Genomic DNA, 27518 nt, shown 5'->3' with positions numbered 1-27518 from the left:
AACAATAAGGCTGTAGAGGGTGTGGAGAAAGGGAACCCTCTTGCACTGTTGGTAGGAATTTAAATTGATACAGCCACTATGGAGAACAGTATGGAGGTTCCTTAAAAAACTAAAAATAGAACTACCATATGACCCAGCAATCCCACTACTCAGCATATACCCTGAGAAAACTATAATTCAAAAAGAAGCATGTACCACAGTGTTCATTGCAGCACTATTTACAATAGCCAGGACATGGAAGCAACCTAAGTGTCCATCGACAGATAAATGGATAAAGAAGATGTGCACATATATACAATGGAATATTACTCAGCCATAAAAAGAAATTGAAAAAAAAAAAAAAAGAAATTGAGTTATTTGTAGTGAACTGGATGGACCTAGAGACTGTCATACAGAGTGAAGTAAGTCAGAAGGAGAAAAATAAATACTGTATGCTAACACATATATAGTCTAAGAAAAAAAAAAAAGGGTTCTGATGAACCTAGGGGCAGGAAAGGAATAAAGACACAGACGTAGAGAATGGACTTGAGGACACGAGGAGGGAGATGGGTAAGCTGGGATGAAGTGAGAGAGTGGCATGGACATATATACACTACCAAATGTAAAATAGCTAATTGGAAGCAGCCGCATAGCACCGGGAGATCAGCTCGGTGCTTTGTGGTCACCTAGAAGGGTGGGATAGGGAGGGTGGGAGGGAGATCCCAGAGGGAGGAGATATGGGGATATATGTATATGTATAGCTGATTCACTTTGTTATAAAGCAGAAACTAACACACCATTGTAAAGCAATTATGCTCCAATAAAGATGTTTAAAAAAAAAAAGAAAAGAAGAGGATAAGCTTTTAATTTCTGCTTGTGTAGATGTGGCAGAAGAGAATAGAGCCTCTGAGAGTAACTGCCACACAGCAGAACTGTTCTCCACTGCCCCACCCACTCTGAAAACCCCAGGACTCTGAAAACCCCAGGACTCTGAAAACCCCAGGACTCGTTGAGATTTGACAAAGACAGGCAAGTTGTTTAATATCTCCTGGTTCCTCCCAGAGGGACTCCAGTGCCCATCCTAGCAATGCGCAGAAAAAAATTGTTTCCTCTTTAATGAAAATGAGAGATGTAAGAGAGGGTGACATCAGCGAACATTGTCCTCTGAAGTCAAAATATATGAAGAAATTCAGAACGTTGAAAACAATATAGAAAATTGTTTGCACTCTCCAGACACTTCAATGTCATGAACGACAAAAATGGTCATGGTAGGGCTTCCCTGGTGGTGCAGTGGTTGAGAGTCCGCCTGCCAATGCAGAAGACGCAGGTTCGTGCCCCAGTCCGGGAAGATCCCACATGCTGCGGAGCGCCTGGGCCCGTGAGCCGTGGCCGCTGAGCCTGCACGTCCGGAGCCTGTGCTCCGCAACGGGAGAGGCCACAGCAGTGAGAGCGCCGCGTACCGCAAAAACAAGCAAACAAACAAACAAAAAATGGTGATGATGAGGAGCGATCCTAGATGGAAAGGCTGAAGGGACGGAATAATCAAATATAACATGTGAATCTTGAATAGATCTTAGATCAGGAAAAAAAAAGGTGTGAAAGATGTTTTGGGGAACAACTGAAAATAATAGAAAGATGGACTCTGTATTACATAATGTTATTGATTTGAGGTTAATCTTCTTAAGTGTGGCATTGATATCCTCGTTATAGAGAAGACCCTTATTCTTGGAACATAAATGGTAAAATTTTCAAACTGAGGTCTAATGATGACTTCAATTTACTGTCCAATCATTCAGAAGAAAACAAGTAGGTTGAAGTAGATAAAACAGCCAAATATTAACAGCTGGTGAATCTATGGGACAGGAATACAGATGTTTCATGATATGTATTGAGTTTTTTTGAGGATTTGAAATTTTTCCAAATAGAATGCTGGGGGAACATGGTCCCTAATACAGTCCCTTTTTTCTGGAATGCCATGTACAAAGATCATCTCACAAATCAGTAGTCATCCTCTGAGTGTCCTCTGTGTGCAGGGGTCTTCTTGAGACATATTTTCCTGTTTCTTTTTCTCAATAACTGCAGAAAAAATTTTTGGGGGCAGTGCTGACATTGCTCAAATTATTTTATTTTTCTTTAACTGTTTCTTTCTTTGATTCTATTTTGTTTTTCCCAGAATGGTGCCTTGGCTGTGTACACAGCACTCTGGAAATAACTGTTATAATTGTTTAAAGTTAATTCTATTTTAAATAACTGTCACTTGTACAGTGAATCACCTTGGGTATTCTAATTCACATTTTGGGGGGTGTTATCTTCCCCATCCCCAAAGTGCCCTTTTTTGAACACTCAATCTCCCAGATTTCCTCTCTCGGATGATGGGTGTCTGAGGTGCCCAGGGCTCATGCTCTCTCTGTGAGTGGCCACAAGATGGCAGTGTTTCAGACATTCTTCTACTAGGACGGAAGACCTGAGAGTGTGGCTGAGGGCTGAAGGGGGAATCCATGGCAGAAGGTTGGCAGATCTGATGCTGTGCTCATCATCCAAAAGGTTTGAAACAAAGACTTGGATGGTGTATTGGGGAAAAGACAATATGAACTGTCTTTGTTATATTCTTTGCCTAGAGCTCAAGCAGTTTAGATAGCAATAATCCCATGAAACTCCAGGAAGTATTTTCTTGTCTGTACCAATGCTAAGTTTGTCATTTCCTCTAGCTATTTATGTGGCAATGTACTATTGCAAGGGTGCCACCTAGAAGTTCTCTCTGTTAGCACATGACCTATTCAGTTTACTACTTAAGAACTGTAAACTATGTTCAACTCTCTTTTTGTGGCATGAATTCTACACACAATTAGAATGTTCTTCCCTCCTAGGGGTATCCATAGAATTATGGATGAATGAGTGTTCCCATTACACTTCCATTAACCTAAAAATCAAAGAAGAAAATGTTTCTCAATTAGAACCTTTATATAAGATATAAGCTTTAGTAAGTTCAGTCTTTAAAATATTGGGCTTTCATATAATAGTCCGTGAGGAGCTAATGATTGAAGTGTACGATTCCTATGTTCCTGTGACAAAGAAAAACAAGGTCATTTTTGTCCAAAGTCCAGTGCAGACTCAGTAAATTCCAGAGGAACCTCATAGACATAAACCTTGATGGCTCCGCAGTTATCTTTGGATGAGCTTTAAACTGAGGCTCTAGATCACTGTAAATGTGTAGGAGAGTTTGGGGTTGGTGAAGCCAAACCCAAAACTTATGAAGAAGTGAGGAGGCTTCCATGGGACCCTCTCAGCGAGTGTGGTCTCCCTGCTCCATAAATCTGCTTGTAGGCTCATCTCTGGTGTGGCTCTTTGGCAGGGTCCCTTCTCAAATCTGCAGAGTGATCTCACCGTCTGGAGAGGCATCATTTGGGTTCTTTTCCTCTGACAGCCTCTTGATGAATTCTTCCCCCAAATGGACACTTGACCAACTATGCTTAATGGATTCTCTTGTTAGAGCAGTATAACCTTAGGATTATCCAAGGCTGAATGAAGTATTTCGAAATTATGGATTACCTTTTGTTTCTGGTTTCTAAAAAGTCCAGGGGTTAATTGTGGGGTCTGTTATTTTGCTTATAAATACCCTAAGTCAGTACTTTACCTCCGATGACAGGACACGCTATTGTTATCAAGACTTGATTCCTAAGATCTGCATTGATTGTAGGTTAGTATCTCCTCCCGATTGGAACTCACTTTATCACCCTGTAAAATAACGACTAGAGCTCAAGTTTTCATAACAGATCTTGTCTTTTCCAGTTGCTGGTAGAACTTTAACATCAGAAAAGGATGAGAGTAATTTACAAATGCATTCAGGCAGCTATGTCTCGATTAGTTGCATGAAGTTACCACAGCTTCTAACATTTGTTCATTTCAATATGTTAGCAAACTGCACTGTGGTAGATTGTTAGGACAGAGACTGTCCAGGGCACCCCATTTTGTTTTTTCTGTTTTTTCTTAACATCTTTATTGGAGTATAATTGCTTTACAATATTGTGTTAGTTGCTGATGTATAACAACGTGAATCAGCTATATGGCTATACATATACATATATATCCATATCCCATCCCTCTCGCACCTCCCTCAAAACCTCCTTATCCCACCCTCTAGGTGGTCCTGGAGCACCAAGTTGATTTCCCTGTGCTATGCAGCTGCTTCTCACTAGCTATCTATTTTATATTTGGTAGTGTAAATATCTCCATGTCAAAAAACAGAACAAAACAAAACAAAACAAAAACAAAATCTCCATGCCACTCTCTCATTAAGTCCCAGCTTACCCTTCCCCCTCCCCGTGTCTTCAAGTCCATTCTCTACGTCTGTGCCTTTATTCCTGTCCTGGCCCTAGGTTTGTCAGAACCTTTTTCTTTTTTTAGATTCCATATATATGTGTTAGCATACAGTATCTGTTTTTCTCTTTCTGACATACTTCACTCTATATGACAGTCTCTAGGTCCATCCACCTCACTACAGTTAACTCAATTTCATTTCTTTTTCTGGCTGAGTGATATTCTATTGTATGTATGTGCCACATCTTCTTTATCCATTCATCTGTCGATGGACACTTAGGTTACTTCCATGTCCTGGCTATTGTAAATAGAGTTGCAATGAACATTGTGGTACATGCCTCTTTTGAATTATGGTTTTCTCAGGGTATATGCCGAGTAGTGCTGGGTCATATGGTAGTTCTATTTTTAGCTTTTTAAGGACCCTCCATACTGTTCTCCATAGCGGCTGTATCAATTTACATTCCCACCAACAGTGCAAGAGGGTTCCCTTTTCTCCACACCCTCTCCAGCACTTATTGTTTGTAGATTTTTTGATGATGGCCATTCTGACTGGTGTGGGGTGATACCGCACTGTAGTTTCGATTTGCATTTCTCTAATGATTAGTGATGTTGAGCATTCTTTCATGTGTTTGTTGGCAATCTGTATATCTTCTTTGGAGAAATGTCTGTTTGGGTCTTCTGCCCATTTTTGGATTGGGTTGTTTGTTTTTTTGATATTGAGCTGCATAAGCTGCCTGTAAATTTTGGAGATGAATCCTTTGTCTGTTGCTTCATTTGCAAATATTTTCTGCCATTCTGAGGGTTGCCTTTTCATCTTGTTTATGGATTCCTTTGCTGTGCAAAAGCTTTTAAGTCTCATTAGGTCCCATTTGTTTATTTTTGTTTTTATTTCCATTTCTCTAGAAGGTGGGTCAAAAAGGATCTTGCTGTGGTTTAGGTCATAGAGTGTCCTGCCTATGTTTTCCTCTAAGGGTTTTATAGTGTCTGGCCTTACATTTAGGTTCTTAATCCATTTTGAGTTTATTTTTTGTGTATGGTGTTAGGGAGTGTTCTAATTTCATTCTTTTACATGTAGCTGCCCAGTTTTCCCAGCACCACTTATTGAAGAGGCTGTCTTTTCTCCATTGTATATTCTTGCCTCCTTTATCAAAGAGAAGGTGACCATATGTGCATGGGTTTATCTCTGGGCTTTCTATGCTGTTCCATTGATTGATATTTCTGTTTTTGTGCCAGTACCATATCGTCTTGATTACTGTAACTTTTTAGTATAGTCTGAAGTTGGGGAGCCTGATTCCTGCAGCTCCATTTTTCTTTCTCAAGATTGCTTTGGCTATTTGGGGTCTTTTGTGTTTCCATACAAATTGTGAATTTTTTGGATCTACTTCTATGAAAAATACCATTGGTAGTTTGATAAGGATTGCATTGAATCTGTAGATTGCTTTGGGTAGTATAGTCATTTTCACAATGTTGATTCTTCCAATCCAAGAACATGGTATATCTTTCCATCTGTTTATATCATCTTTGGTCTCTGTCATCAGTGTCTTATAGTTTTCTGCATACAGGTCTTTTGTCTCCTTAGGTAGGTTTTTTCCTAGGTATTTTATTGTTTTTGTTGCAATGGTAAATGGGAGTGTTTCCTTAATTTCTCTTTCAGATTTTTCATCATTAGTGTATAGGAATGCAAGAGATTTCTGTGCATTAATTTTGTACCCTGTTACTTTAGCAAATTCATTGATTAGTTCTAATGGTTTTCTGGTAGCATCTTTAGGATTGTCTATGTATAGTATCATGTCATCTGAAAACAGTGACAGTTTCACTTCTTCTTTTCTGATTTGGATTCCTTTTATTTCTTTTTCTTCTCTGATTGCTGTGGCTCAAACTTCCAGAACTATGCTGAATAATAGTGGTGAGAGTCGGCAACCTTGTCTTGTTCCTTATCTTAGTGCAAATGATTTCAGTTTTTCATCACTGAGAATGATGTTGGTCATGGGTTTGTCATATATGGCTTTTATTATGTTGAGGTAAGTTCCCTCTATGCCTACTTTTTGGAGAGTTTGTATCATAAAAGTGTGCTGGATTTTGTCGAAAGCTTTTTCTGCATCTATTGACATTATCATATGGTTTTTCTCCTTCAATTTGTTAACATGGTGTATCACATTGATTGATTTGCGTATAATGAAGAATTCTTGCATTCCTGGGATAAACCCCACTTGAACATGGTGTATGATCCTTTTAATGTGCTGCTGGGTTCTGTTTGCTAGTATTTTGTTGAGGATTTTTGCATCTATGTTCATCAGTGATATTGGCCTGTAGTTTTCTCTTTTTGTGACAGCTTTGTCTAGTTTTGGTATCAGGGTGATGGTGGCCTCATAGAATGAGTTTGGGAGTGTTCCTCCCTCTCTATGTTTTGGAAGAGTTTGAGAAGGGTACATATTAGCTCTTCTCTAAATATATTAAAGAATTCATGTGTGAAGCCATCTGGTCCTGAGCTTTTGTTTGTTGGAAGATTTTTAAACAGTTTCAATTTCAGTGCTTGTAATTGATCTGTTTATATTTTCTGTTTCTTCCTGATTCAGTCTCAGAAGGTTGTGCTTTTCTCAGAATTTGCCCATTTCTTCCAGGTTGTCCATTTTTTGGAAACATAGTTGCTTGTAGTAAGTGCTTATTATCCATTGTATTTCTGCAGTATCAGTTGTTGCTTCTCCTTTTTCTTTCTATCTCTATTCATTTGAGTCTTCTCCCTTTTTTTCTTGATGAGTCTGGCTAATGGTTTATCAATTTTTTAATCTTCTCAAAGAACAAGCTTTTAGTTTTATTGATCTTTGCTATTAATTCCTTCACTTCTTTTTCATTTATTTCTGATCTGATCTTTATGATTTCTTTCCTTCTGCTCAGTTTGGGTTTTTTTTGTTCTTCTTTCTCTAATTGCTTTAGGTTTAAGGTTAGGTTGTTTATTTGAGATGTTTCTTGAGGTAGGATTGTATTTCTATAAACTTCCCTCTTAGAGCTGCTTTTTCTGCATCCCGTAGGTTTGGGGTCATCCTGTTTTTATTGCCATTTGTTTCTAGGTATTTTTTTATTTCCTCTTTAATTTCTTCAGTGATCTATTGGTTATTAAGTAGTGTATTGTTTAGCTTCCATGTATTTGTAGTTTTTACATATTTTTTCCTGTTATTGATATCTAGTCTCATAGCTTTGTGGTCGGAAAAGATACTGGACACGATTTCAATTTTCTTAAATTTACCAAGGCTTGATTTGTGACCCAAGATATGATCTATCCTGGAGAATGTTCCATGAGCACTTGAGAAGAAAGTGTATTCCGTTGTTTTTGGATGGAGTGTCCTATAAATATCAACTAAGTCCATCTTGTTTAATGTATCATTTAAAGCTTGGGTTTCCTAATTTATTTTCATTTTGGTTTGTCTGTCCATTGGTGAAAGTAGGGTGTTAAAAGTCCTGTACTATGATTGTGTTACTGTTGATTTCCACTTTTATAGCTGTTAGCATTTGCCTTATGTATTGAGGTGCTCCTATGTTGGGTGCATAAATATTTACAATTGTTATATCTTCTTCTTGGATTGATCCCTTGATCATTATGTAGTGTCCTTCTTTGTCTCTTGTAATATTCTTTATTTTAAAGTCTATTTTGTCTGATATGAGAATTGCTATTCCAGCTTTCTTTTGATTTCCATTTGCATGTAATATATTTTTCCATCCCCTCCCTTTCAGTCTGTATGTGTCCCTAGGTCTGAAGTTGGTCTCTTGTAGACAGCATATATATCGGTATTGTTTTTTTTTTATCCATTCAGCCAGTCCATGTGTTTTGGTTGGAACATTTAATCCATTTACATTTAAGGTAATTATCAATATGTATGTTTCTACCATTTTCTTAATTGTTTTGTGTTTGTTATTGTAGGTATTTTCCTCTTCCTGTGCTTCCTGCCTAGAGAAGTTCCTTTAGTATATGTTGTAAAGCTGGTTTGGTGGTGCTGAATTCTTCAGCTTTTGCTTGTCTGTAAAGGGTTTAATATCTCTGTCATATCTGAATGAGATCCTTGCTGGTTAGAGTAATCTTGGTTGTAGGTTTGTTCCTTTCAACACTCTAAATATGTCCTACCACTCCCTTCTGGCTTGCAGAGTTTCTGCTGAAAGATCAGCTGTTAACCTTATGAGGATTCCCTTGTATGTTAATTGTTGCTTTTCCCTTACTGCTTTTAATATTTTTTCTCTGTATTTAATTTTTGATAGTTTGATTAATGTGTATCTTGGTGTGTTTCTCCTTGGAATTATCCTGTATGGGACTGTCTGCACTTCCTGGACTTGACTGACTATTTCCTTTCTCATGTTTGGGAAAATTTCAACTATAATCTCTTCAAATATTTTCTCAGTCCCTTTATTTTTCTCTTCTTCTTCAGGGACCCCTATAATTCAAATGTTGGTGCATTTAATGTTGTCCCAGAGGTCTCTGAAATTGTTCAAAATTCTTTTCATTCCTTCTTCTTTATTCTGCCCTGTGGTAGTTATTCCCACTATTTTATCTTCCAGGTCACTTATCCATTCTTCTGCCTCAGTTATTTTGCTATTGTTTCCTTCTAGAGAATTTTAAATATCTTTTACTGTGTTGTTCATCATTGTTTGTTTGCTCTTTAGTTCTTCTAGGTCCTTGTTAAACATTGCTTGTATTTTCTCCATTCTGTTCCAAGATTTTGGATCATCTTTACTATCATTACCCTGAATTCTTTTTCAGGTAAACTGCCTATTTCCTCCTTATTTGTTTGGTCTGGTGGGTTTTTACCTTGCTCCTTCATCTCCTGTGTATTTCTCTGTCTTCTCTTTTTGTTTAACTTACTGTGTTTGGGGTCTCCTTTTTGCAGGCTGCAGGTTCGTATTTCCCTTTTGTTTTGGTGTCTGCCCCCAGTGGGTAAGGTTGGTTCAGTGGGTTGTGTAGGCTTCCTGGTGGAGGGGACTGGTGCCTGTGATTTGGTGGATGAGGCTGAATCTTGTCTTTCTGGTGGGCAGGACTGCATCTTGTGGTGTGTTTTGGGGTGTCTGTGACCTTATTATAATTTTAGGCAGCCTCTCTGCTAATGGGTGGGGTTGTGTTCCTGTCTTGCTAGTTGTCCATCACTGTAGCCTGCTGGTTGTTGAGTGGAGCTGGGTCCTAGCATTGACATGGAGATCTCTGGGAGAGCTTTCAGTGTTTGATATTACGTTGGGCTGGGAGGTCTCTCGTGGACCAATATTCTGAACTCGGCTTTCCGACCTCAGAGGCTGTGGCCTGACACCCGGCCAGAGCACCTAGACCCTGTCAGCCACACGGCCCAGAAGAAAAGGGAGAAAAAAAGAAGAAAGAATGTTATTAAAATAAAAAATAATTAAAAGAAAAAGAAAGAAAGAAGAGAGAGGCTGAACCAAAACACAAATGCACCAATGATAACAAGTACTAGAAACTATACTAAAAAAAAAAAAAACAAAGAAAAACGGACAGACAGAACCCTAAGACAAATGTCAAAAGCAAAGCTATAGAGACAAAATCACGAAAAGAAGCATACACATACACACTGACAAAAAGAGAGAAAGGAAGAACAATATATATCTATGTATAAAGAAAAGGAAGAGAACAACTAAATCAGTAAACAAATCTACCAATGAAAATAAACTCTAAATACTAAACTAAGATGAATATAAAACCAGAAACAAATTAGTTGCAGAAAGCAACCCCCATGTCCACAGTCGCTCCAAAGTCCTCCATCTCAATTTTGGGATGATTTGTTGTCTATTCAGATATTCTATAGATGCAGGGTACATCAAGTTGATTGTGGAGATTTAATCCGCTGCTCCTGAGGCTGCTGGGAAAAATTTCCCTTTATGTTCTTTGTTTGCACAGCTCTCGGGGTTCAGCTTTTGATGTGGCTCCGCTTCTGCGTGTAGGTCGCCTGAGGGCGTCTGTTCTTCGCTCAGACAGAATGGGGTTAAAGGAGCGGCTGATTAGGGGGCGCTGGCTCACTCAGGCTGGGGGGAGGGAGGGGTACGGAGTGCGGGGTGAGCCTGTGGCGGCAGAGGCCGGCGTGACGTTACAACAGCCTGAGATGTGCTGTGTGTTCTCCTGGGGAAGTTGTCCCTGGATCCCGGGAACCCAGCAGTGGCAGGCTGCACAGGCTCCCCGGAACGGGGGTGTGGATAGTGACCTGTGCTCACACGCAGGCTTCTTGGTGGCGGCAGCAGCAGCCTTAGCATCCCATGCCCGTCTCTGGGGTCCTTCCTGATAGTCGTGGCTTGCGCCCGTCTCTGGAGCTCGTTTAGGCGGTGCTCTGGATCCCCTCTCCTCACGCACCCCGAAACAATGGTCTCTTGCCTCTTAGGCAGGTCCAGACTTTTTCCCGGATTCCCTCCCGGCTAGCCCCCTTCAGGCTGTGTTCACGCAGTCAACCCCAGTCCTCTCCCTGGGGTCTGACTTCCAAAGCCCGAGCCTCAGCTCCCAGACCCCACCCGCCCCAGCGGGTGAGCAGACAAGCCTCTCGGGCTGGTGAGTGCTGGTCGGCACCGATCCTCTGTGCGGGAGTCTCTCCGCTTTGCCCTCCGCACCCCTGTTGCTACACTCTCCTCCTTGGCTCCAAAGCTTCCCCACACCCACCCACCGTTTCCACCAGTGAAGGGGCTTCCTAGTGTGTGACAACTTTTCCTTCTTCACAGCTCCCTCCCAGAAGTGCAGGTCCCGTCCCTATTCTTTTGTCTCTGTTTATTCTTTTTTCTTTTGCCCTATCCAAAAGAAAAACTCGTGGGGAGTTTCTTGCCTTTTGGGAGGTGTGAGGTCTTCTGCCAGCATTCAGTAAGTGTTCTGTAGGAGCTGTTCCACAGGTATATGTATTTCTGATGTATCTGTGGGGAGGAAGGTGATCTCCACGTCTTATTCCTCCGCCACCTTGAAGGACCCCTCCCCATTTTGTTTTTAAAGTGATTCCAGTATCCTGCAAGATTTAAAGATTCCAACGTTTAATAAAAGCTGGTGATTACCTAGACTTCCAGAAACAAAGATTTCAAGACAACAGTTTAAGTGAGAAGACGTCCTCTCTTATGGTTCAAAGAATGTAAATTCTAAGATGGTTTAAATGCCAAATGCATCAGAGTTGCCCACATCTGAGTGGAAATTCAGCACTAAATCCCTCAACAGAAATTAGTGTTGGAGATTTGATTTCGCCCCGATTGCTATGTCTTTCAAGGTACGGGTCTACACTGCTGTTAGATGTGTTACCATCTTCTCTCCTTAGAACGTTAACTATTTCCGATCTTAGAAGACAGTACAGCTCCATGGGTCATCTTCTGTTTCCTTCTGTTACTCCTGATATTTAAAGAGAAAAATCCTTGGCATGTTCCCCCTTTAAGAGCAGAAACATCACAGAGTAGGATCTGGGACAATTTTGGCCACTTACCCCTGTACTCCTAAGCCCTCTCTCCCCTGTACTCCTAAGCCCTCTCTCCCCATCCTCCCCAACTCTGAGAATATAAGTGAATGTGACAATGTCCGTAACAAAGTGACAGAGAGCCAGAAAAACATAGTGGATGAGATAATTTTTCCAAATGGGCTTACCAGGACTCTAATTCTGGATGACAGGCCATTTGATCCAGGCCTTGAAGGGTGTGCAGTGTTTTCAAAGGCACTTTGGGGAAAGTGGACCTTTAGTCAGCAGTGGCAGTAAGAACAGTTGTGAAGAGTGTTTGGCAAATTTGATGAATGCCAGGTAGCCCGATACACCTGGACAAGAGTGTGCATGTGCCTGAAGCATAGAATACAAGGGAAACCTGGAACGTTAGGTTAGTTCTAGAGCAAGGATGACCCAGAATGTCATGCTGAGAGGCTTGATTTCCAGTCTTGAAGCAATATGAGCCACTGGCAGTATTTGAAAAAAGGAGTGACGTGAAACCTACTCAGAGAGTCAGTAATAAGGCACGTCCCCTGTGCAGGCCCTGTTCCAGCGCTTCCCATAGAGTAATGCATTGCATCCTCTCAACAATCCCACGGAATAAATACAATTGCCCTCACTTAGATGGAAACACAGGGAATTTGAGCAATTTGCTCAAGGTCACATAGCAAGAAGTGGCAGAGCCAGAACAGTACCTGTAGCCTGGCTCCTGAGCCTGGACTCTAAACCTTCACATTGTTTGGGGGCAGGATCAGCCTGGAGAGCAGCCAGAGGGAAGGAGAAGGTGTTGCAATAACAGCAAGAGACAAGAGGGGCTCAAACGAGGGAGTTCAAGGGGCAGAGTGGAGATGACAAAAGAGACAGATGCAAATGATCTTGCAGAGGAAACAGTAACTTTGGCCTAGGTAGAAAAGTAAACCGGGACTTCCCTAGCAGTCCAGGTCCAGTGGTTAAGACTTTGTGTTTCAAATGCAGTGAGTGCTGGTTTGATCCCTCATCAGGGATGTTGCACGGTGTGGCAAAAAAGAAAACACAGTCAGAAGGCACAAGATATGAAGTCCCAGAATATTAATACAAGAACATAGAGAAACCCTCAAAAGAGTGAGAACGAATAAAATATAATCTTATTGAAAAAAAAGAAAAGAAAAGTAAAAGTCAACTGTTCACATGTCACGGTTTCAAATCCACCCACTGTTCTCTTAACCACTCCTCCCATACGACTCACCTTGCAGTTACCTACTTCCTGTCATTCTCCAGGTAAGGTCTCACCTGGGCAGAGTCAAGGAAGGTCACCACTTAGTTCATTCTAAACACTCAACATTTGTGTTGATGTATCACTTTTCTGGAAGCTACATCACCTTGTTTGGTGAAACTTGTAAGTCTGTTCCCCATGATAACTGTGATGTGTCTAGAGATGTGTCTAGAGAGATGTACTTGTCTTTTTTTTTTTTTTAATCCAAAGGAAAGACCTTATATTTAACCCAGACCTTAAGTGATTTTAGAAAATACCTGAATAGAATAGAATGAAAATGTCATCTCATTCAGTTTTGCAACTCTCTACTCTCAACTTTGGACCACTCATTTGCCATATGTGGTTTACTAATCACTTAGAAAAACCTCACTGGTTTCCTTACCACATCTTGCTTTCATGAGAAAACTTGGCTGGAAAAGGCCTCTCTCAAGCTAGGAATTCTTATGACAGAGGTTCTTGTTAAAAACATTGAATTGTGATATTAGTGTGGTATCTTAATTTATTAAATTTACCTTAGTAAGGAAATTGATATCCTTGTAACAATATTGATGATGGCATGTCTTGGGTTTATAAAGAAACTTTTTACCTAACTGACTGGGAACCATCAGGGGAAGACAGGAAACCCAATACTGTAAATAAATTTGACATTAATGATTTCTATACGTTTCTTGAGTCAGCCATGTAAAAAAGCAGAAAGTGCTATGATATTAGTGCAGGTATCGCACAATGAGCTAAAAAAAAGACTGTATTCAACAAGCTTGGAGAAGCAATAGTCTAGGAAGAACTATAAAGGATGTCTGGATGGGCACCAGTCCTGGGAAGTTGAGAAGAAACCATAGAATTGGGGTTTGCGGCATGCGGTGCTAGACGGGTCTCCATGGGGCTGATTCTAGCAGGATGAAAAGTTACATTTATCGAGTGTCTATCGACAACTGTGCCTATTCCAATGGTGTTAAACCTAACCATTTTCTGGGTATTTTTTGTCCCAGAGAAGGCTATTTTCCATAGGCCTATACAAGTAGTAAGTGATGGAGTGAAGCTTACGATCCCGGTCTGCCCGACTCTGTGACCAAGCCTTCTGCCTCAAGTGACTGAAGGTAGCAGTCATCCTTAGCAGCTCAACAGGGTCTTTAGCTGTGGAAGAGACTCTATCAATCATATTAACGTCACTGCCCAACTTTCTCTCCTTAGGGATATTTATGTAAAAACATAATCATAAATAATAAAACATAAGTAATAAAAACCCGTAATCTTCGTTGCTTAACAAAGTTACAGGAGCATCTGTGTTTGACTTGATTTCTCCCTTAATCTTGGAATGGTGCTGGTGGAATCTGGAGGCAGGTAGAATTTATGATCAATGGTAATTGTGAGCAATGTAACAATCATGACAGCAGTGACTTAGACTTCCCTGTACCTTCCTATCCAATAACTCAAGGGGGATTCATGTAACCCATGATTTACAGAAATGGGATGTCAACATGTTCAATACTTTTCTTGGGTTGGTAATATAAAAATAATTGTATAGGGGCAGGGAAATTCAAAATGGGCCATGGAATCATAGATTTCAGATTCTTGCCAAGTAGCTGGTTATCTAGAATGGCTAAAGTATTAGTTCATGAGTATCATGTAATGCACTGCCACGTGTATTACCATATACTACCATGTTGAGTGCCATCCAAACTCCATGGCAGTGCTTTCTCACCTGGTCAGTCAAAAAAAAATTCACGTGCTTTTCTCTAGAGAGGGAGAGGTTGGCCAGAGAGGAGAAAAATTCCTATAAGCAAAAGGCAAGCAATTTTCAACATTTCTTGGTTTGTTTACCTTCATGATGCCTTCTGTTCGGCTTACCCAAGGTTTCATATTACTCCAAGAGTAAGATGAAGTTGAAGTCGATATTGCTAATTTTTGTGGCTTTACTGAGAAAGAGAGAAGTTGCTTGTCCAAGTGCATCCATGGAACTAGTGTCCTGCCAAGAAGAGAATGGTGATATCCAGCAACTTCCACCTTCCTGGCTGTGCTTACATAACCCACTAATTATGCAGAATAAACTTGTTCCATGTCATCTCCCTGTACCTTTGATGCCCCCCATTTTTCTTTCTCTCCTTAAGGATATTTACATGAAAACATCTTTGTTTCTAGAGAGTTTGTTTTTCCTTCTCTTTTTGAGGGCTACCCTCCCTTTGAAAATACTGACTTTTGTCTCCCACCTCAGAAGGATGGGTTTGTACTGTTCTGCTTTTAACAACACAGGTCAGTTGCTAGGGAAACATGTAACTTCAATGGAAGGCTCTGAGTTAAAATAGACAATCTTTTAGTGTAATTGGAACCAACGATATGCATGAACAGTAATGTTTGCTGATAAATTCTGTATTAATGAATTGGACTTAGCTTCTTCCCAAAGGGCCACTGTTAGCCTTCTAGCAGAAGGTGATGGTTTTGAAAAAATCTTGTAAAAAGGCTTCTTAAAAAAAGACTTCTTGCATCCTGACAAATTATAAAAGATCTTTTGAAAGACCTCTTTAAAGAATCTTGCATCCTTACAAATTATTTAAGGATTCTTAATAATATTAACCATATTATAGCTAAATTTTGAGCCCTTGCTTTAAGTTAGACACTGTGCTGAGCACTTAGCAAGCATTAACAGGCTGAAGGTGAATTATTAGTTACTATGGTAGTTTCAGGTAGGGGTTTTTTTTGTTTGTTTGTTTTTGTTTTTCCAGTTTATATTTTTTAAAAAGTCCATTGCTTTAAAATGTTTGAAAACTACAGATCTGCTTTAAAAGTGTTGGAAGTATGTCTGGTTTGGACGCTGTCAGATTTTTTAAACTTTTTAATTTTATTTAATTTAGTTTTTTCCCCATATCCTCAAGTCCGTTCTCTAGTAGGTCTGTGTCTTTATTCCTGTCTTACCTTGTCTTACTTACATTTTTTTTCTTCTTAAATTCCATATATATGTGTTAGCATATGGTATTTGTCTTTTTCTTTCTGACTTACTTCACTCTGTATGACAGACTCTAGGTCTATCCACCTCATTACAAATAGCTCAATTTTGTTTCTTTTTATGGCTGAGTAACATTCCATTGTATATATGTGCCACATCTTCTTTATCCATTCATCCGATGATGGGCACTTAGGTTGTTTCCATCTCCGGGCTATTGTAAATAGAGCTGCAGTGAATATTTTGGTACATGACTCTTTTTGAATTATGGTTTTCTCAGGGCATATGCTCAGTAGTGGGATTGCTGGGTCATATGGTAGTTCTATTTGTAGTTTTTTAAGGAAGGTAGGGGTTTTTATTTCTGCATTTTACAGATGAAGAACTCAAGTGACAGAGAGGCTAAATAGCTCAGCAAAGCACATCTGGGCAGTAAAGTGGGGGAGTGGTGATCTGAACTCAGGGCAACTGACATTATGGTGGTAGATGTCCTTAGCTGTTAAATTATACTACCACCCAATCACGATCACGTTGGTTGTTCATACATAAAGTCAAATTTAAAAAATTGATAGTTAACCAGAAAGTAAGAATTCCATAAGATAATCAAAATTTTCCCACAATGGACTTTTTTTTCTTACTTTGTCAATTGTAAAGTAAATAAGAGTCTGGGTTATACAGTAGGTCTTTGCTGGTTATCTATTTTAAACATAGCAGTGTGCAGGGAACTCTGCTCGGTATTCTGTAATAACCTAAATGAGAAAAGAATTTGATAAAGAATAGATACACGTATATGTATAACAGAATCACTTTGCTGTACACCTGAAACTAACACAGCACTGTTAATCAACCACACTCCAATATAAAATAAAAATTTTATAAAAAAGAGTCTGGGTTTTTTTTTGGCGGGGGGAGAAGGTGTGGTTCCTTCTTCATGCACAGACAGAGGGCTAACCTCCAGAACATCATTAATTTTTAAAGTAACCTCAATCATATCAATTCTTAGCAAAATGGCAGTTGTAGGGCTGGAGGTGACATGGCTCAGCCCACAGGAAACAGATCTGCTCTCACTTGTTTCTTACCGTCTCCTTTGCACTGAATTATTTCTTAAGCTATTTATTGGACAAGGCTCGTTCAACAATGAGACAGAATCAAGGTCTGGTGGGTGACGAATAGCCGCCTAGAAGAGGTGTGTGTATGGGATTAAACAGAGAGATAAGCTGTTCTTCCTCGGATGTGCTCTTAAGGAACAGCATCCTTTTCTCTGCAAAAGAAATAGCCTTTCCTCAGAGAGCTGCTACAACGAGTAAGTGTTCTTGAGATCAAGTGGGCTGTCTCCTTAGGGGTGCTTTTCTGTATATACATAGAGTGATGTAGGAGTCCTTTCAAAACGGAAAAGTAACTTGAACTTGCAATGAACTGAAATAATAAATTAAACTAATATAAACAACAAGGAACATTTTCGACTTTTCAAACTTTTTAAATTAGGAAAAATTTTTAGGAAGAACAGAATGGTGCTCTCCTGTAGTTCCTGTTTTCCACTGAAAAAGTCTCAGAATTAATCACAAGCATATCGCCGAGGTCTTTACAAACACAGTTCTCAGTTTGGCTGGATTAGATTTGGTCTTTTCCCTCATTGTCTCCACTATTTCAAAGAACACCATATATTTTAACTTTTGTGAAAACTCCCTTTAATGAAAACAAAACTAATAATTAATGGTCTCAGTAGCTTGGTTGCCAAGAGTCCCTGTGGCTCTTTCCTGCTTATATATCTGCAGGGATGGACACTGCATACCAACAAGCCTTTCAACACGTTTTCTGTTTCCTCTTCTCTGTGTACCTTGTAACCAGCTAATGTCCAATAGCAAGGTTAAAAAATATTTTTTATTATTATGATAGAAAATCGGTAGATCAAATGTGTCCCTTAAATGTAAAACATACTTTTGAGTAAGAGGCAAATCAGTGGGATGCTTTAGATCAGGAGTTTGTCATCATGTTGGCTTTAGGATGGTCTGGACCAGTGTGTGTGTGTGTGTGTGTGTGTGTGTGTGTGTGCACTTAAGTGGGCATGACTGTGCTGGCTCAGAAAGGACCTGAGCATATGGGGATATATGTATACATAGAGCTGATTCACTTTGTTATGCAGCAGAAACTAACACACCATTGTAAAGCAATTATACTCCAATAAAGATGTTAAAATAAACAAATAAATAGATAAATAAATAAAAGGACCTGAGCACACACAGTACAATATTTAAGGAGGGCCTCACTCTTGGGTTGTACAAATGCAGAGTTCGTACCTGGGAGTCAATGCCTCCTTAACTATTGGCTCTCTCTCTCTCTCTCTCTCTCTCTTTCTCTTTTCCTCTTGTGTGTGTGTGTGTGTGTGTGTGTGTGTGTGTGTGTGTGTGTGTGGCAAGCTTAGTCCTGGCCCTGTAGTGGATTCTCTAATAAGAAGGGGTGAGGGATGGAGGAATTTCTGGCTTAGTTCTCTGTCCCCTTGTGGATAGTGAGGCCTGGGACACCACACTTGGGTAAGATCTGTGAACTGGGATAGATGTGGCCAGGCTCTTACCTCTCCGAAGGTATTTAAAGTGAAAAAAGCTAAAGCAGAGTTGCAAAATTTGTGGCGAGTTTAAAATGCTCGCAATTTAACTCACCAGTGCTTCGAATACACCCCAAACAAAATGTATTATAGTTGTGTTACTCAAAATTAATGTTATGATTTATAAAAATATGAATTCATGGTAGACTCTAGGTGGTATAGTTTATTAGAGGCATTCGTGTTTAAATCTGTCAGATGAAAGTATTCTTTCAAACCTGCCAGTGTATCTTTCTGACTGCATGAATCCAGTCATTTGTGGATGAGGCCAGGAATCTACATTTGAGACCCTCCATCTATGTGGGGCTGGAGGCATGTGGCCCATTAGTCCCGTCCTCCTCTGTGTAGGTCCCATATTGGAGGATAAAACTGGCAAACAGCTGTGGGCAGTCAGTGTTGAGAAATAAACACCCAGTCCTGATAGCATCTTGCTCAAAATGGCTCTGCAGAGAAGCAAAGAAGCCATGGGTGATTTCTGAGAATAAGCAGTGGAAGGAAACTTCACGATGAAAAGGAGAGATGGACCCTGAGAAACAGAGACATTCGGATCAAGCAGTGACTCCCCACCAGCTCTGCATTAGAACTTTCCAGAAAGCTTTAAAAAAATGCTAATACCCGGTAATCTCCTTAGACCCATGAGATCAGAATCTCTGAGATAGGTTGGATGTTTCTATTTTTACGAAACTTTCTCGAATGTGCAGCTGTGTTGTCAGGTATCTTATGAGGAGCTAGTAATCGTTGACCAAGTGCCTTTACCAGTTCTTTCTACTAGAAATTTGTGTGACCTCTGTTTGTTGGGGGCAGGGAGGGATAGCTCTAAAAGGCAAGGAGAATAGAGGATTCCTAGAAAAGGTGTCATTCCTTGGTTCCTACTGCCTGGGGAGATAAGAGCCATCATCTGGGGATGAATGGGACATCCATTAATCCTGTCAATGAGAAATGGATAGATCAATGAAACCATTCTCCCTAGTTTCATTTCAGACCCCCTAACTTCTCTCCTACAGCTGCAACCATTTCTGAACCTTGTGCCCCAAAGATGTGTGAGGACAGAGAACAGCTAAGGAAGTTCTTATTCCTGATAATCCAAGGCAGCTCTAATGATTTCACTTCCATTCAAGGCCTAGTGGCTAAAGGGATGCTGGTTCTCAAATGAGAGAGATCAAGTTGACTGGAGATGAGGTTGCTTGTTTCCATGGTTTAAAACTTCAACCCATCTCTCTAGCTTGAGTGATGCAAAAAATAAAGACAAAAAACAAACCAGAGGATTGCATCACCTATTCTGGAAACCTATGAAGCATTTAGGTTGAACCTGAAAAATACAGTAAAATTTTCCATACATAACTGGAAACTTTCCCTGTTGGTTTTCTCAGGGGACTGAATTCAAATGTCTGTGGCAGATCTGTGGTTAATATAAATGTTAAGAGTTTCCATGGGCTTGTCTTCAGATGCTAAGTTTCTGGAACTGTGACCAACGGTGGCAACCTAGGTGCTTTGCCTTTTAAAATACTGTATAAGCATATTTAAAACAGCCGAAGGAAACGCCTGCTCAGGCGTAAATGCCAACAAGTGGCTAGTTGGAGCTCTCTTCTTTAGACACATAGTCACATTTTCTCCTTCCAAAAAATTCTATATTAGGTGTTTTTTTTTTTTTTCCAGGAAAGCATTGATCGGCATGGACTTTTGTGCTGCAGAAAAGCAATTCTTCATGTGTATATCATGGGTATATGCAGGAACCTAGTGGAAAGAACATAAACTTGATATATACTTAATTTCAAGTATTAATACTTAATTTCAAGACTGGGCTGTGTACCAGCTATGACTGTGGGTAAGTTACTGATTCTCTCACCTCTAAGATGCAGATAAGAAGATCTTCCTGGCACATGGTAGTCAATCTACACAAGCTATTTCTATTTTTCCTCTACCATTAAATGAGACACATGTAAAATGTTTAGCTCAGGACCCAGCACATAGTAGGTGCTCAATAAATTATTGTGTTCTGGTGTCAAAAGCATTGTCTAGCCTATAATAATATATGCTGAAAAATTCTTTCCACAAATGAATAAATATATGTACCCTAATGCCTAATTCTTATATCATGGTTTCTATGTGCTAGACCCTGTTCCAACTGCTCAATTTATGTTGACTAATTTGATCTTCTTACTAATCCTATGATATAGGAATATGAATAAAACATTTTACAGTATTGGGACACTGGGGCAACAAAGACTCAAGTAGAATTGCCCAAGGAAGGACCTCTGCTACTGTGTCTACATATACCAGCTATTTCTATAGTATTTATCTTCTGGCGATGACAAACCCATACTCACTAACACAATGGAGAGAGTTTCACGAGGAGATTCAAACCAGAGTGTAGAAAAATGAGGCACCAGGATGGGTGGGTGACAAGTTTCATTCAAGGACTCAAAGTCGTAGATAGGGGCTTGAACTACTGCGTCTGGAAGACTTTGTTCTAAGCATCTTGTAGACCTTCTACTGAGGTCTTCCCCCCACCCCCATACAAGTATTTAAGACTTTCCACAATTCAAAGTCAAGTCAGCAAATAATGGAAGAACTATTTGCAGTGACTTGGAGGGTGTGGGTTTCCCCAGGTCAAGGTACTTCTGTTGGCCCCTTGTCTCCATCCTGGCAGCCCCTTTTATCCTGACTTGGTGATAGGCTACTTCCTGGCTGCTTGGCCCGATCCAGAGGGACCTGGCCTTTAGCTAAATCTCTCTGAGGTCAGAATCCTCGTTTTGTGAAGAGCAAGTGTCCTGTATAAGGACACTCACAGAATAAATGAAGTCCCATGTCATGTACTGCCTTTGTAAAGTACCTTGAAGTGGTAGCAAGAGGGACTGTCTTTTTAATAAAGCTCATTCCTTACTGCTCCCACGACTTATCTATCTGGACTCTGTGCTTCTCATTATCAGTAAATGGAAATGTTATGGGTAGATTTTGGTCATTGTGGAAAAAAAAATCATAACTGTCACTGCCTTCTGCAATCTAGTCTTTCATTATACAGATTTAAACCCTTATCTTTTTTCCTCCTCAGTAAAGTGCTTTGTGTATATGCAAGTGTGTGTTTATTTTAAGTCTCAGCCAATAAAGACAAAGTATGAGGAGGAAAATCCTATAATTTTAGAGTTCCAACTGTGAGAAAAGAAAAAAAGGGTCACTTTGATTAGGACATCATGTGTGGCAAATGGAAACTTCTGAATTTTTCATAAATCCTCACTCATCAGCAGAAACACCATGGTCCTTTTGTTCCTTCAGGCCCTAATCCAGGGAAATACATTTTCTCAGTTTGATCACTTTTTTTTATCAATAACAGATGCATTTCCCCTCTTCCTTCAGTAAATAGCATTTTAATTCAAAAGTCAGTTTTTTCAACTGCATTTTGGTAATAAGATGAGTCATCAGACAAGGGGAAGTGATGCGCTTTTAATTTTTTTTTTTTTCGAAAGCAAACACATGGAGCAGCCTGTAGGGCATCTTTAGCTCACATGTAACTTGTTAAATGTTCATTAAGGGGCTGAAATTGAATTTGTTTGTGTAACCAGTGTTTATATTTCTCTAGTTGATGATTTATCACTTATGTTACAGTAGCACTCTCCCTAAGATGTAGGCAGCCTGTGGATTGTGACTCAGACTTGCCCATGTTTCTTTGTGTCCTGGTTTTCAGGTCACCTGGATGTGGACCATCCCATTTGCTTGGAAATTTCCTGGCTGTCATTCTAGAAGGAAATGTCCTCATAAAGGCAGACTCTGTAATATAAAGCAGCTCAAAGCACAGAGATTTAAGAGCAAATTAGTGGCTTACTTTGTCTAAATAAGGAAACTAAAATGTCATGATACTATTTCATATGATGTGCTTAGCAGATTTGGGAAACCTGGACAGTTTAGATGTTTGAAAACTGGAGAAATGCAACTTGCCTGACACTATCGCAGTTTGTCAAGCACTTGCACGCACAATATTTTTTGGACCCTCCAAACAACTCTGTGAGACGAGTAGCGTGGGGACTATTATTTCTTTATGTAAATGTGCCAGCAAGGTTCCCAGAGGTTGGAGGCTAGACTTTCATTCACCTTATAGTTGCAGACAGAGCTTCTGAATGGCTGAAACAAAGTCTGGAAAAAACTCTCTACTTCAACTCTTCTCTACTACTCTCTACTAGTTCTTTCTCCATTTTCTCATTTTTATCTAATAATTTCTGCTCCCTTGATTACAGATGCCAATTTTAGAATTGAAAATTCTACTAGTAAATGGTAGTCACCTGTGGGTGTGAAGGCGGCAACGCCTTTTCCCTTTACTTTGTTTCCATGTGAAGGGACTTCCATTAGAGCAAGGGTCCTGGCCTAATACTTTGACCTTCACTATAAAGGTGTTTCATGAATTTGGGGGAGGTCACTTGGTGTGCTCGTACTCGTTTTTGTGTTTTTGTTTTTGTTTTTTTTTGATCAGTATTAAAGCTGATATCTGTCTCATGGACCTGGTGTTTATACTCCACAATTCTTAATTTAGTTAGGGAAGTTATGGTACCTGATTTTTATTAGAACTCCCATCTCCATTCCTTAACCTTGACCCACAAAACTGTTAACAAAACAGTTTTTCCCCCTAAGCAAATTGCTGACTTATCCATTTGCTTTTCAGATTTTGATGGTTGGGGGAGTGTGGTAGATCCTTACGATGCCTTTAAAATATGTCATTGATATGCTAGGTTGTAACCAACCCAGGGACTTTTTTTTGGCAGGAGTAGCAGCAATGTCTTATTCTTCTTTGTAACTTCCTAGACATAGTTGAGTCCTCATTGTTGAGTAGGTTGAACTGGATTGAATAGGAGTTGTAGTTATTGCTATGACTGCCTCTCTTTGTCTGTAACTATTCGAACTGAAATTGATACTATCTGTCCTTTTCTATTGCTTAAATAAATTATATATATCATATTTTCGATTACCTAATTTAGAGCTGCTTGTTGCAACATGCAAAAGATTAAAGAGCATGACAAAAGAAGATTATCAACAGACCTTAGAGCCAGTACTTGAATTGGATTCAGTTTGTCATTCTTCCCTCAAACTATGGATAGACTGGCTTTGGAAAGAAGAAATGGTTGAAGAAACCCTCACTGAAGTTTTAAAAATCACTTTCAGTGCTATTTTTAAATTTTAAAATTTTGTTTATCCATTCATCCACCAATAGATACTTTGGCTATTGTAAATAATACTTCTATGAACATGAAGTTACAAATATCTTTTAGAGACCCTACTTTCAATTCTTTTGAGTATATGTCCAGAAGTGAAATTGTTAGATCATATGGTAAATTTATTTTTAGCTTTTTAAAAAACTGCCATACTGGGCTTCCCCGGTGGCGCAGTGGTTGAGTCCACCTGCTGATGCAGGGGACGCGGGTTCGTGCCCCGGTCCGGGAAGATCCCATATGCCGCGGAGCGGCTGGACCCGTGAGCCATGGCCGCTGGGCCTGCGCATCCAGAGCCTGTGCTCCGCAACGGGAGAGGCCGCAACAGTGAGAGGCCCGCGTACCGCAAGAAAAAAACAAAAAACAACAAAAAAACCCTGCCATACTGGTTTCTACAGTGGCTGTACCATTTTGCAGTCCCACCAGCAGTGCACAAGGATCCCAGTTTCTCCACTTCCTCTCCAATGCTCATTATTCTGTCTTTTGTTTTGTTTTTTAATAGCAGTCATGCTAATGGGTGTGAAGTGATATCTCATTGTGGTTTTGATTTCTATTTCCCTAATGATTAGTGATTTTGAGCATCTTTTCATATGCTTATTGGCCATTTGTATGTCTTTGGAGAAATATCTATTGAAGTCCTTTACCATTTTTGAATTTTTGTTGTTATTGTTGTTGATGAGTTGTAAAAGTTCTCTGTATATTCTGAATGTTAACCTCTTATCAAATATATGATTTGCATGGATTTTCTCCCATTTGGTGGTTGTTTTTCCACTCTGTTGATGCCAGCATCACACTGATTTGATTAGCTTTGTAATAAGTTTTGAAATCAAGAATTGTGAGTCCTCCAACTTTGTTCTTCTTTCCCAAGTTTTGGCTTAACTTTATTTAAAAATAAAATTTATACTAAATTTATATCATAGTGGTTTTTATGCCTTACTTAACAGAAACAAGTTCCCACTGAAATGGCTTTTCCAGCAATAAATTACTACAAATCTGTTGGCTATTTTAGGTACATTGTTTCTTTGAAATTATTTCCTTGTCCTCATGGTTTATTGGAAGGAATGCTGCATTAAGAGTCGGGGACTGGGTTTTGAGGCCTCAGTCTGCTGCCAATAAGTGACTGTATCTTCAGACAGTTCACTTAACTTGATAAAGATCTTAGTTTCCCCTCCCAGTGAAACTTCAGGGAAATGTGAAGATTTGACAAGATGAGCCTTAGGTTCTCTTTCAGCTCTCAAAGTCCAAGTCTTTATAAAGCAGATCAGCATTCTGATGTTTGCTGAAGGATTATTCCTTTTGATTTAATATAAATGCTCTACACTTTTTTGAATCTTCCCACTTGTTTCTCATGGCATGTACACAGTGATCTGCAAAATCCTTTCCTCTTACAAGCTCAGCTGAGAATCTCAAACATGGAACTAACTGGGCTCCTAAGATGCAAAGACAAAACAACTTTATTCTTTCTCATCCAGTCCCATTGGAGTTCATCTATGAAAGAGCTCTTTCTCAACTTTGGATAAAATCTTGGGCATCTCAGTAAATCTTATTTTTCCTAGGTAATTTAAAGTTCACTCCAGTTGAAAAATCACATGGTGTCATCTTTTCAGTTCTACTTTAGATCTCCTCCTCTCTTCCGGCCCAGGTCAACCTCTGATTCAGATGCTTCTGGTGGGTGTGGTGGAGGGAAGAGCTGACACTGACACTGGCTGGTTCTCTGTTTCCAGTCTCCACCCGCTTCCTCACCCACTAGCTGCTGTTTGGAGATATGGAGGAAGAGGAAAGGTAAGGAATGTTCTACTTTCCTGGTAGAATTGTAATCTGCCAGGATTACAGAATTGTAATCTGCTGTTGGTTCTGTCCAGTATGGTAGTGTGCAAATTCTCTCTTTTTTGCATGCATCTCTGTCCCTGTAAACTCTGGAATTTCATTCAGTTCATTACCTCACAGCCTACCTTCTCATCTTTAGACAGGTGGGAATCAGGTTGCTATCTCCTTATCTCCCAAATGCTAGAGGATATGGTCAGTCTATCTATGGAAATCTCTTAAAACCTTTCTCAGTTGGCTTACAGGGAAGGAAAAAACAAACAAAGCAAATCAGAGCACTGTCTGCAAAGGAGGTCCTCATGAGTGGATTCATCAAAAACCCAGGGGCTTCCCTGGTGGCGCAGTGGTTAAGAGTCCTCCCGCCAATGCAGGCAACACAGGTTCAATCCCTGGTCCGGGAAGATCCCACATGCCATGGAGCAGCTAAGCCTGTGTGCCACAACCACTGAGCCTGTGCTCTAGAACCCACGAGCCACAACTACTGAGCCTGAGTGCCACAACTACTGAAGCCTGCATGCCTAGAGCCCGTGCTCCACAACAAGAGAAGCCACCGCAATGAGAAGCCTGTGCGCCACAACAAAGAGTAAGCCCCGTTCTCTGCAGCTAGAGAAAGCCCGAGTGCAGCAGTGAAAACCCAACGCAGCCAGAAATAAAATAAATTTTAAATTTTTTAAAAAATCCAGGGAATGCTCTGTTTTCTGCTATGCAGACTGGAGGGAAGCAAAGGGGCCGTACCTGCAAAGCTGTTTCATCTCTTGCTCCATCCTTCCTAGATGCTCTAGATTCTTGCTATTCAAAGTGTAGTCCTTGACTGACTACACTGACTTCACCTGGGAGCTTGGTAAGTATGCAAACATTGAGCCCCAGTCCCACCCTTCAGAACCGGCATTGCAACAAGATTCCCAGGTGACTTTTATGCTTATTAAAAATTGAGAGGTAACAACCAAGAACTTAGAATGGTTGGTGCTTATAAAAGTGCTTAGGAGCCCCTGCTGAGACCAGGAAATGTCACATTTTTTATTTATTTATTGCATTTTTGTTGCAGTACAATTGCTTTACAATGGTGTGTTAGTTTCTGCTGTACAGCAAAGTCAATCAGCTATATGTGTGTATATATGTCCATGCCACTCTCTCACTTCGTCCCAGCTTCCCCATCTCCCCCCTCTCCTCAAGTTGGTTCATAAGGTTCTAAATAATGAAATACTGAGACAGGAAATAAGTGAATTGAAAGAAAATGTGAGGTGGCACATTTTTAACACTAATTAAGTCACATGGAATACGTTTTAGAGTTAGCAAGAGTTGCGTCTGATGCCATCACATAAGCATGTGTAGAAGTTTTATTTTCAGCCGTGTCTCAGTTGCATGCTCTTTTCCCCATCTTTTCTTAATTGCTTTTTCCTACCATGTCTTAATCTTCACCCTCTTAAAGCCCTGGTGCTAAGTCAGCAGTTTGGGTTCTTTATTTGTTTAGTTCATATGAGTCAGGGATTTCTTTTTGTCAACTTGGTAAACTTTTCCATATTTCCAGTTATATTGTTAGTGGGTTTGGAGGATTTCTTCCATTTACAGAACCCTTGTTGAAGTTCTTGAGTCTTGGAATTGTTAACTATTCAGTTATGTGTCATAAAAATGCGGTGTGTGTGTGTGTTTAATGAGAGTCAGTTAAAATAATTACGAAGAAATTCCCTGGATTAGGATTTTTGTTCTTGAGGCTGAGTAAAACTGCAATTTGTTGTTTTGTCAGTAGGCCAGTGTGCACTGCTTATGCATGAAAAGCATACACAGTTCAACGTTTTGTTTCCTTTAATTTTAACTGACTTCTCTGAAAAGCTTTGGGCTGGTCTTCATTTCTGTACACCATCTGTTACCACTGGATCTTAGACCATTCTGCTTGGTTCAGGCACATAGAGTACGGTTCATTTACCCATCACTAGTCTGAATGCAACTATTTATATTGCATTTTGTCATGTTAAACTTATTTTGATATTTCTCCGTC

The sequence above is a fragment of the Neophocaena asiaeorientalis genome, unplaced genomic scaffold (assembly GCF_003031525.2).
Source record: "Neophocaena asiaeorientalis asiaeorientalis breed wild unplaced genomic scaffold, Neophocaena_asiaeorientalis_V1.1 scaffold10, whole genome shotgun sequence".
Taxonomy (NCBI): Eukaryota; Metazoa; Chordata; class Mammalia; order Artiodactyla; family Phocoenidae; genus Neophocaena; species Neophocaena asiaeorientalis.
The sequence above is the reverse complement of the archived record's forward strand: the minus strand, read 5'-3'. Positions refer to the sequence as shown.